The following is a 12765-nucleotide window of genomic DNA, read 5'->3' as shown; positions in this document are numbered from 1 at the left end:
GTCGCAATTATTCCTGTTATATGATGGAAACACTGTTGCATTTTTATTGCATTTTATGCTTCGTTCGTTGACTTCTAAGGCCCTAACTATTCAATCTGTTGGAGCAACGCCCTAGGGTGAAGCCTAGGTTGCTCGGAAAGTAGAAATGACCATAAGTTTCATACTGGTTGCAATTATTCGTTTTATACGATGGAAAAACTGTTGCATTTATATCGTATTTTATGCTTCTGGCGTTTACTTCCAAGGACCTAACAATTCGATCTGGTGGAGCATCGCCCTAGAGTGAAGCCTAGGTTGCTCGGAATGTAGAAATGACCATAACTTTCACACTGGTTGCAATTATTCGTTTTATACGATGGAAACGCAGTTGTATTTATATTGTATTTTATGCCTCTGGCGTTGACTTCTAAGGCCGTAGCTATTAGATGTGGTGGAGCAACGCCCTAGAGTGACGCCTAGGGTGCTTGGAACGTAGAAATGACAATTACTTTCACACTGGTTGCAATTATTCGTTTTATACGATGGAAAAGCTGTTGTATTTATATCGTTTTTTATGCTTCTGGCGTTGACTTCTTAGGCCGTAACTATTCGGTCTGGTGGAGCAACGCCCTAGGGTGAAGCCTAGGTTGCTCGGAAAGTAGCAATGACCATAAGTTTCATACTGGTTGCAATTATTCGTTTTATACGATGGAAAAGCTGTTGTATTTATATTGTATTTTATGCTTCTGGCGTTGACTTCTAAGGCACTTACTATTCGATCTGGTGGAGCAACGCCCTAGAGTGAAGCCTAGCTTGCCCGGAACGTAGAATTGGCCATCACTTTCAAACTGGTCGCAATTATTCCTGTTATATGATGGAAACACTGTTGTATTTTTATTGCATTTTATGCTTCGGGCGTTGACCTCTAAGACCCTAACTATTCAATCTGTTGGAGCAACGCCCTAGGGTGAAGCCTAGGTTGCTCGGAAAGTAGAAATGACCATAAGTTTCATACTGGTTGCAATTATTCGTTTTATACGATGGAAAAACTGTTGTATTTATATTGTATTTTATGCTTCTGGCGTCGACTTCTAAGGCACTAACTATTCGATCTGGTGGAGAAATGCCCTAGAGTCAAGCCTAGGTTGCCCGGAACGTAGAATTGGCCATCACTTTCAAACTGGTTGCAATTATTCGTTTATACGATGGAAAAACTGTTGTATTTATATTGTATTATATGCTTCTGGCGTTGACTTCTTAGGCCGTAACTATTCGGTCTGGTGGAGCAACGCCCTGGAGTGAAACCTAGGTTGCCCGGAACGTAGAATTGGCTGTCACTTTCAAACTGGTTGCAATTATTCCTGTTATACGATGGAAACACTGTTGTATTTTTATTGCATTTTATGCTTCGGGCGTTGACTTCTAAGGCCCTAACTATTCAATCTGTTGGTGCAACGCCCTAGGGTGAAGCCTAGGTTGCTCGGAAAGTAGAAATGACCGTAAGTTTCATACTGGTTGCAATTATTCGTTTTATACGATGGAAAAGCTGTTGTATTTATATTGTATTTTATGCTTCTGGCGTTGACTTCTAAGGCACTAACTATTCGATCTGGTGGAGCAACGCCCTAGAGTGAAGCCTAGGTTGCCCGGAACGTAGAATTGGCCATCACTTTCAAACTGGTTGCAATTATTCCTGTTATATGATGGAAACACTGTTGTATTTTTTTTGCATTTTACGGTTCGGGCGTTGACTTCTAAGGTCCTAACTATTCAATCTGTTGGAGCAACGCCCTAGGGTGAAGCCTAGGTTGCTCTGAAAGTAGAAATGACCATAAGTTTCATACTGGTTGCAATTATTCGTTTTATACGATGGAAAAACTGTTGTATTTATATTGTATTTTATGCTTCTGGCGTTGACTTCTAAGGCACTAACTATTCGATCTGGTGGAGCAACGCCCTAGAGTGAACCCTAGGTTGCCCGGAACGTAGAATTGGCCATCACTTTCAAACTGGTTGCAATTATTCCTCTTATATGATGGATACACTGTTGTATTTTTATTGCATTTTATGCTTCGGGCGTTGACTTCTAAGGCCCTAAGTATTCAATCTGTTGGACCAACGCCCTAGGGTGAAGCCTAGCTTGCTCGGAAAGTAGAAATGACCATAAGTTTCATACTGGTTGCAATTATTCGTTTTATACGATGGAAAAGCTGTTGTATTTATATCGTATTTTATGCTTCTGGCGTTGACTTCTAAGGCCCTGACTATTCAGTCTGTTGGAGCAACGCCCTAGGGCGAAGCCTATGTTGCCCGGAACGTAGAAATGACCATAACTTTCACACTGGTTGCAATAATTCGTTTCATACGATGGAAAAGCTGTGGCATCTTTTATGTATTTTATTCATCTGGGGCTGACTTCTAAGGCCGTTGCTATTAGATATGGTGGAGCAACGCCCTAGGGTGACGCCTAAGTTGCCTGGAACGTAGAAATGACCATTACCTTCACACTGGTTGCAATTATTCGTTTTATACGATGGAAAAGCTGTTCTATTTATATCGTATTTTATGCTTCTAGCGTTGACTTCTAAGGGCCTAACTATTCAATCTGCTGGTGCAACGCCCAAGGGTGAAGCCTATGTTGCCCGGAAAGTAGAAATGACCATAACTTTTACACTGGTTGCAATTATTCGTTTTATATGATGGAAAAACTGTTGTATTTATATAGTATTTTATGCTTCTGGCGTTGACTTCATAGGCCCTAACTATTCCATCTGGTGGAACAACGCCCTAGGGTGAATCCTAAGTTGCCTGGAACGTAGAAATGACCATCACTTTCACACGGGTTGCAATTATTCCTGTTATAGGATGGAAAGGCTGTTGTATTTTTATTGTATTTTATACTTCAGGCGTTGACTTCTAAGGCCCTAGCTATCCGATCTGGTCGAGCAACGCCCTAGAATGAAGCCTAGGTTGCCCGGAACGTAGACATGACCATAACTTCCACACTGGTTGCAATTATTCGTTTTATACGATGGAAAAGCTGTTCTATTTATATCGTATTTTATGCTTCGGGCGTTGACCTCTAAGACCCTAACTATTCAATCTGTTGGAGCAACGCCCTAGGGTGAAGCCTAGGTTGCTCGGAAAGTAGAAATGACCATAAGTTTCATACTGGTTGCAATTATTCGTTTTATACGATGGAAAAACTGTTGTATTTATATTGTATTTTATGCTTCTGGCGTCGACTTCTAAGGCACTAACTATTCGATCTGGTGGAGAAATGCCCTAGAGTGAAGCCTAGGTTGCCCGGAACGTAGAATTGGCCATCACTTTCAAACTGGTTGCAATTATTCGTTTATACGATGGAAAAACTGTTGTATTTATATTGTATTATATGCTTCTGGCGTTGACTTCTTAGGCCGTAACTATTCGGTCTGGTGGAGCAACGCCCTGGAGTGAAACCTAGGTTGCCCGGAACGTAGAATTGGCTGTCACTTTCAAACTGGTTGCAATTATTCCTGTTATACGATGGAAACACTGTTGTATTTTTATTGCATTTTATGCTTCGGGCGTTGACTTCTAAGGCCCTAACTATTCAATCTGTTGGTGCAACGCCCTAGGGTGAAGCCTAGGTTGCTCGGAAAGTAGAAATGACCGTAAGTTTCATACTGGTTGCAATTATTCGTTTTATACGATGGAAAAGCTGTTGTATTTATATTGTATTTTATGCTTCTGGCGTTGACTTCTAAGGCACTAACTATTCGATCTGGTGGAGCAACGCCCTAGAGTGAAGCCTAGGTTGCCCGGAACGTAGAATTGGCCATCACTTTCAAACTGGTTGCAATTATTCCTGTTATATGATGGAAACACTGTTGTATTTTTTTTGCATTTTACGGTTCGGGCGTTGACTTCTAAGGTCCTAACTATTCAATCTGTTGGAGCAACGCCCTAGGGTGAAGCCTAGGTTGCTCTGAAAGTAGAAATGACCATAAGTTTCATACTGGTTGCAATTATTCGTTTTATACGATGGAAAAACTGTTGTATTTATATTGTATTTTATGCTTCTGGCGTTGACTTCTAAGGCACTAACTATTCGATCTGGTGGAGCAACGCCCTAGAGTGAACCCTAGGTTGCCCGGAACGTAGAATTGGCCATCACTTTCAAACTGGTTGCAATTATTCCTCTTATATGATGGATACACTGTTGTATTTTTATTGCATTTTATGCTTCGGGCGTTGACTTCTAAGGCCCTAAGTATTCAATCTGTTGGACCAACGCCCTAGGGTGAAGCCTAGCTTGCTCGGAAAGTAGAAATGACCATAAGTTTCATACTGGTTGCAATTATCCGTTTTATATGTTGGAAAAGCTGTTGTATTTATATAGTGTTTTATGCTTCTGGCGTTGACTTCTTAGGCCCTAACTATTCCATCTGGTGGAACAACGCCCTAGGGTGAATCCTAGGTTGCCTGGAACGTAGAAATGACCATCACTTTCACACGGGTTGCAGTTATTCCTGTTATAGGATGGAAAGGCTGTTGTATTTTTATTGTATTTTATACTTCAGGCGTTGACTTCTAAGGCCCTAGCTATTCGATCTGGTCGAGCAACGCCCTAGAGTGAAGCCTATGTTGCCCGGAACGTAGACATGACCATAACTTCCACACTGGTTGCAATTATTCGTTTTATACGATGGAAAAGCTGTTCTATTTATATCGTATTTTATGCTTCTGGCGTTGACTTCTAAGGGCCTAACTATTCAATCTGCTGGTGCAACGCCCAAGGGTGAAGCCTATGTTGCCCCGAAAGTAGAAATGACGTTAACTTTCATACTGGTTGCAATTATTCTTTTTATACGATGGAAAAACTGTTTTATTTATTTTGTATTTTATGCTTCGGGCGTAGACTTCTAAGGCCCTAACTATTCGATCTGGTGGAGCAACGCCCTAGAGTGAAGCCTAGGTTGCCCGGAACGTAGAAATGACCATAACTTCCACACTGGTTGCAATTATTCGTTTTACACGATGGAAAAACTGTATTATTTATTTTGTATTTTATGCTTCGGGCGTTGATTTCTAAGGCCCTAACTATTCGATCTGGTGCCGCAACGCCCTAGAGTGAAGCCGAGGTTGCCCGGAACGTAGAAATGACCATAACTTTCACACTGTTTGCAGTTATTCCTGTTATACGATGGAAAAACTTTTGCATCTTTATTGTACTTTATGCTTCTGGCGTTGGCTTCTAAGGTCCTAACTATTCAATCTGTTGGTGCAACGCTCTAGGGTGAAACCTAGGTAGCCCGGAAAGTAGAAATGACGTTAACTTTCATACTGGTTTCAATTATTCGTTTTATACGATGGAAAAACTGTTGTATTTATATTGTATTTTATGCTTCGGGCATTGACTTCTAAGGCCCTAGCTACTCAATCTGTTGGAGCAACGCCCTAGGGTGAAGCCTAGGTTGCCCGGAAAGTAGAAATGACAATAACTTTCATCCTGGTTGCAATTATTCGTTTTATATGATGGAAAAACTGTTGTATTTATATAGTGTTTTATGCTTCTGGCGTTGACTTCTTAGGCCCTAACTATTGCATCTGGTGGAACAACGCCCTAGAGTGAAGCCTAGGTTGTCCGGAACGTAGAAATGACCATAACTTCCACACTGGTTGCAATTATTCGTTTTATACGATGGAAAAGCTGTTGTATTTATATCGTATTTTATGATTCTGGCGTTGAACTCTTAGGCCCTAACTATTCCATCTGGTGGATCAACGCCCTCGGGTGAAGCCTAGGTTGCGCGTAACGTAGAAATGACCATAACTTTCACACTGGTAGCAATTATTCGTTTTATACGATGGAAAAACTGTTGTATTTATATCGTATTTTATGCTTCTGGCGTTGACTTCTAAGGCCCTAACTATTCGATCTGGTGGCGCAACGCCCTAGAGTGAAGCCTAGGTTGCCCGGAACGTAGAAATGACCATAACTTTCACACTGGTTGCAATTATTAGTTTTATACGATGGAAAAGCTGTGGCATCCTTTATGTATTTTATTCATCTGGGGTTGACTTCTAAGGCCGTTGCTATTAGATGTGGTGGAGCAACGACCTAGGGTGGCGCCTAAGTTCCCCGGAACGTAGAAATGACCATTACCTTCACACTGGTTGCAATTATTCGTTTTATACGATGGAAAAACTGTTCTATTTATCTTGTATTTCATGCTTCGGGCGTTGACTTCTAAGGCCCTAATTATTAAATCTGTTGGTGCAACGCCCAAGGTGAAGCCTATGTTGCCCGGAAGGTAGAAATGACGTTAACTTTCATACTGGTTGCAATTATTCGTTTTATGCGATGGAAAAGCTGTTTTATTTATTTTGTGTTTTATGCTTCGGGCGTTGACTTCTAAGGCCCTAACTATTCGATCTGGTGAGGCAACGCCCTAGAGTGAAGACTAGGTTGCCCGGAAAGTAGAAATGACCATAAATTTCATCCTGGTTGCAATTATTCGTTTTATATGATGGAAAAACTGTTGTATTTATATAGTGTTTTATGCTTCTGGCGTTGACTTCTTAGGCCTTAACTATTCCATCTGGTGGAACAACGCCTTAGGGTGAAGCCTAGGTTGCCCGCAAAGTAGAAATGACGTTAACTTTCATACTGGTTGCAATTATTCGTTTTATACGATGGAAAAGCTGTTTTATGTATTTTGTATTTTATGCCTCGGGCGTTGACTTCTTAGGCCCTAACTATTCAATCTGTTGGTGCAACGCCCAAGGGTGAAGCCTATGTTGCCCGGGAAGTAGAAATGACGTTAACTGTCATACTGGTTGCAATTATTCGTTTTATACGATGGAAAAACTGTATTATTGATTTTGTATTTTATGCTTCGGGCGTCGATTTCTAAGGTCCTAACTATTCGATCTGGTGCCGCAACGCCCTAGAGTGAAGCCGAGGTTGCCCGGAACGTAGAAATGACCATAACTTTCACACTGTTTGCAGTTATTCCTGTTATACGATGGAAAAACTTTTGCATCTTTATTGTACTTTATGCTTCTGGCGTTGGCTTCTAAGGCCCTAACTATTCAATCTGTTGGTGCAACGCTCTAGGGTGAAGCCTAGGTAGCCCGGAAAGTAGAAATGACGTTAACTTTCATACTGGTTTCAATTATTCGTTTTATACGATGGAAAAACTGTTGTATTTATATTGTATTTTATGTTTCGGGCATTGACTTCTAAGGTCCTAGCTACTCAATCTGTTGGAGCAACGCCCTAGGGTAAAGCCTAGGTTGCCCGGGAAGTAGAAATGACAATAACTTTCATACTGGTTGCAATTATTCGTTTTATATGATGGAAAAACTGTTGTATTTATATAGTGTTTTATGCTTCTGGCGTTGACTTCTTAGGCCCTAACTATTGCATCTGGTGGAACAACGCCCTAGAGTGAAGCCTAGGTTGTCCGGAACGTAGAAATGACCATAACTTCCACACTGGTTGCAATTATTCGTTTTATACGATGGAAAAGCTGTTGTATTTATATCGTATTTTATGATTCTGGCGTTGAACTCTTAGGCCCTAACTATTCCATCTGGTGGATCAACGCCCTCGGGTGAAGCCTAGGTTGCGCGTAACGTAGAAATGACCATAACTTTCACACTGGTAGCAATTATTCGTTTTATACGATGGAAAAACTGTTGTATTTATATCGTATTTTATGCTTCAGTCGTAGACTTCTAGGGCCGTAGCTATTCGATATGTTGGAGCACCGGCCTAGAGTGAAGCCTAGGTTGCTCGGAACGTAGAAATGACCACTACTTTCACACTGTTTGCAATTATTCATTTAATACGGTGGAAATGCTGTTGTATTTATATCGTATTTTATGCTTCTGGCGTTGACTTCTAAGGCCCTAACTATTCGATCTGGTGGGGCAACGCCCTAGAGTGAAGCCTAGGTTGCCCGGAAAGTAGAAATGACCATAAATTTCATCCTGGTTGCAATTATTCGTTTTATATGATGGAAAAACTGTTGTATTTATATAGTGTTTTATGCTTCTGGCGTTGACTTCTTAGGCCTTAACTATTCCATCTGGTGGAACAACGCCTTAGGGTGAAGCCTAGGTTGCCCGCAAAGTAGAAATGACGTTAACTTTCATACTGGTTGCAATTATTCGTTTTATACGATGGAAAAGCTGTTTTATGTATTTTGTATTTTATGCTTCGGGCGTTGACTTCTAAGGCCCTAACTATTCGATCTGGTGGCGCGACGCCCTAGAGTGAAGCCTATGTTGCCCGGAACGTAGAAATGACCATAACTTTCACACTGGTTGCTATCATTCGTTTTATATGATGGAAAAACTGTTGTACTTATATAGTGTTTTATGCTTCTGGCGTTGACTTCTTAGGCCCTAACTATTCCATCTGGTGGAACAACGCCCTAGAGTGAAGCCTAGGTTGCCCGGAACGTAGAACTGACCATAACTTCCACACTGGTTGCAATTATTCGTTTTATACGATGGAAAAGCTGTTGTATTTATATCGTATTTTATGCTTCTGGCGTTGACTTCTAAGGCCCTAACTATTCGATCTGGTGGCGCCACGCCCTAGAGTGAAGCCTATGTTGCCCGGAACGTAGAAATGACCATAACTTTCACACTGGTTGCAATAATTCGTTTTATACGATGGAAAAGCTGTGGCATCTTTTATGTATTTTATTCATCTGGGGCTGACTTCTAAGGCCGTTGCTATTAGATGTGGTGGAGCAACGCCCTAGGGTGACGCCTAAGTTGCCTGGAACGTAGAAATGACCATTACCTTCACACTGGTTGCAATTATTCGTTTTATACGATGGAAAAGCTGTTCTATTTATATCGTATTTTATGCTTCTGGCATTGACTTCTAAGGGCCTAACTATTCAATCTGTTGGTGCAACGCCCAAGGGTGAAGCCTATGTTGCCCGGAAAGTAGAAATGACCATAACTTTTACACTGGTTGCAATTATTCGTTTTATATGATGGAAAAACTGTTGTATTTATATAGTGTTTTATGCTTCTGGCGTTGACTTCTTAGGCCCTAACTATTCCATCTGGTGGAACAACGCCCTAGGGTGAATCCTAAGTTGCCTGGAACGTAGAAATGACCATCACTTTCACACGGGTTGCAATTATTCCTGTTATAGGATGGAAAGGCTGTTGTATTTTTATTGTATTTCATACTTCAGGCGTTGACTTCTAAGGCCCTAGCTATCCGATCTGGTCGAGCAACGCCCTAGAGTGAAGCCTAGGTTGCCCGGAACGTAGACATGACCATAACTTCCACACTGGTTGCAATTATTCGTTTTATACGATGGAAAAGCTGTTCTATTTATATCGTATTTTATGCTTCTGGCGTTGACTTCTAAGGGCCTAACTATTCAATCTGTTGGTGCAACGCCCAAGGGTGAAGCCTATGTTGCCCCGAAAGTAGAAATGACGTTAACTTTCATACTGGTTGCAATTATTCTTTTTATACGATGGAAAACTGTTTTATTTATTTTGTATTTTATGCTTCGGGCGTAGACTTCTAAGGCCCTAACTATTCGATCTGGTGGAGGAACGCCCTAGAGTGAAGCCTAGGTTGCCCGGAACGTAGAAATGACCATAACTTCCACACTGGTTGCAATTATTCGTTTTATACGATGGAAAAACTGTATTATTTATTTTGTATTTTATGCTTCGGGCGTTGATTTCTAAGGCCCTAACTATTCGATCTGGTGCCGCTACGCCCTAGAGTGAAGCCGAGGTTGCCCGGAACGTAGAAATGACCATAACTTTCACACTGTTTGCAGTTATTCCTGTTATACGATGGAAAAACTTTTGCATCTTTATTGTACTTTATGCTTCTGGCGTTGGCTTCTAAGGCCCTAACTATTCAATCTGTTGGTGCAACGCTCTAGGGTGAAGCCTAGGTAGCCCGGAAAGTAGAAATGACGTTAGCTTTCATACTGGTTTCAATTATTCGTTTTATACGATGGAAAAACTGTTGTATTTATATTGTATTTTATGCTTCGGGCATTGACTTCTAAGGCCCTAGCTACTCAATCTGTTGGAGCAACGCCCTAGGGTGAAGCCTAGGTTGCCCGGAAAGTAGAAATGAAGAATAACTTTCATCCTGGTTGCAATTATTCGTTTTATATGATGGAAAAACTGTTGTATTTATATAGTGTTTTATGCTTCTGGCGTTGACTTCTTAGGCCCTAACTATTGCATCTGGTGGAACAACGCCCTAGAGTGAAGCCTAGGTTGCCCGGAACGTAGAAATGATCATAACTTCCACACTGGTTGCAATTATTCGTTTTATACGATGGAAAAGCTGTTGTATTTATATCGTATTTTATGATTCTGGCGTTGAACTCTTAGGCCCTAACTATTCCATCTGGTGGATCAACGCCCTCGGGTGAAGCCTAGGTTGCGCGTAACGTAGAAATGACCATAACTTTCACACTGGAAGCAATTATTCGTTTTATACGATGGAAAAACTGTTGTATTTATATCGTATTTTATGCTTCTGGCGTTGACTTCTAAGGCCCTAACTACTCGATCTGGTGGCGCAACGCCCTAGAGTGAAGCCTAGGTTGCCCGGAACGTAGAAATGACCATAACTTTCACACTGGTTGCAATTATTAGATTTATACGATGGAAAAGCTGTGGCATCTTTTATGTATTTTATTCATCTGGGGTTGACTTCTAAGGCCGTTACTATTAGATGTGGTGTTGCAACGCCCTAGGGTGACGCCTAAGTTCCCCGGAACGTAGAAATGACCATTACCTTCACACTGGTTGCAATTATTCGTTTTATACGATGGAAAAACTGTTCTATTTATTTTGTATTTCATGCTTCGGGCGTTGACTTCTAAGGCCCTAACTATTAAATCTGTTGGTGCAACGCCCAAGGTGAAGCCTATGTTGCCCGGAAGGTAGAAATGACGTTAACTTTCATACTGGTTGCAATTATTCGTTTTATGCGATGGAAAAGCTGTTTTATTTATTTTGTGTTTTATGCTTCGGGCATTGACTTCTAAGGCCCTAACTATTCGATCTGGTGGGGCAACGCCCTAGAGTGAAGCCTAGGTTGCCCGGAAAGTAGAAATGACCATAAATTTCATCCTGGTTGCTATTATTCGCTTTATATGGTGGAAAAACTGTTGTATTTATATAGTGTTTTATGCTTCTGGCGTTGACTTCTTAGGCCCTAACTATTCCATCTGGTGGAACAACGCCCTAGGGTGAAGCCTAGGTTGCCTGGAACGTAGAAATGACCATCCCTTTCACACGGGTTGCAATTATTCCTGTTATAGGATGGAAAGGCTGTTGTATTTTTAATGTATTTTATACTTCAGGCGTTGACTTCTAAGGCCCTAGCTATTCGATCTGGTCGAGCAACGCCCTAGAGTGAAGCCTAGGTTGCCCGGAACGTAGACATGACCATAACTTCCACACTGGTTGCAATTATTCGTTTTATAGGATGGAAAAGCTATTCTATTTATATCGTATTTTATGCTTCTGGCGTTGACTTCTAAGGGCCTAACTATTCAATCTGTTGGTGCAACGCCCAAGGGTGAAGCCTATGTTGCCCCGAAAGTAGAAATGACGTTAACTTTCATACTGGTTGCAATTATTCGTTTTATACGATGGAAAACCTGTTTTATTTATTTTGCATTTTATGCTTCGGGCGTTGACTTCTAAGGCCCTAACTATTCGATCTGGTGGAGCAACGCCCTCGGGTGAAGCCTAGGATGCGCGTAACGTAGAAATGACCATAACTTTCACACTGGTAGCAATTATTCGTTTTATACGATGGAAAAACTGTTTTATTTATTTTGTATTTTATGCTACTGGCGTTGACTTCTAAGGCCCTAACCATTCGATCCGGTGGAGCAACGCCCTAGAGTGAAGCCTAGGTTGCCCGGAACGGAGAAATGACCATAGCTTTCACACCGGTAGCAATTATTCGTTTTATACGATGGAAAAACTGTTCTATTTATTTTGTATTTTATGCTTCGGGCGTTGACTTCTAAGGCCCTAACTATTCAATCTGTTGGTGCAACGCCCAAGGGTGAAGCCTATGTTGCCCGGAAAGTAGAAATGACGTTAACTTTTATACTGGTTGTAATTATTCGTTTTTACGATGGAAAAACTGTTTTATTTATTTTGTATTTTATGATTCGGGCGTTGACTTCTAAGGCGCTAACTATTCGATCTGGTGGCATAACGCCCTAGAGTGAAGCCTAGGTTGCCCGGAACGTAGAAATGACCATAACTTTCATCCTGGTTGCAATTATCCGTTTTATATGTTGGAAAAGCTGTTGTATTTATATAGTGTTTTATGCTTCTGGCGTTGACTTCTTAGGCCCTAACTATTCCATCTGGTGGAACAACGCCCTAGGGTGAATCCTAGGTTGCCTGGAACGTAGAAATGACCATCACTTTCACACGGGTTGCAGTTATTCCTGTTATAGGATGGAAAGGCTGTTGTATTTTTATTGTATTTTATACTTCAGGCGTTGACTTCTAAGGCCCTAGCTATTCGATCTGGTCGAGCAACGCCCTAGAGTGAAGCCTATGTTGCCCGGAACGTAGACATGACCATAACTTCCACACTGGTTGCAATTATTCGTTTTATACGATGGAAAAGCTGTTCTATTTATATCGTATTTTATGCTTCTAGCGTTGACTTCTAAGGGCCTAACTATTCAATCTGCTGGTGCAACGCCCAAGGGTGAAGCCTATGTTGCCCCGAAAGTAGAAATGACGTTA

This window comes from Calliopsis andreniformis, unplaced genomic scaffold (assembly GCF_051401765.1).
Source record: "Calliopsis andreniformis isolate RMS-2024a unplaced genomic scaffold, iyCalAndr_principal scaffold0017, whole genome shotgun sequence".
Taxonomy (NCBI): domain Eukaryota; kingdom Metazoa; phylum Arthropoda; class Insecta; order Hymenoptera; family Andrenidae; genus Calliopsis; species Calliopsis andreniformis.
This window is presented reverse-complemented; position numbering follows the sequence as displayed.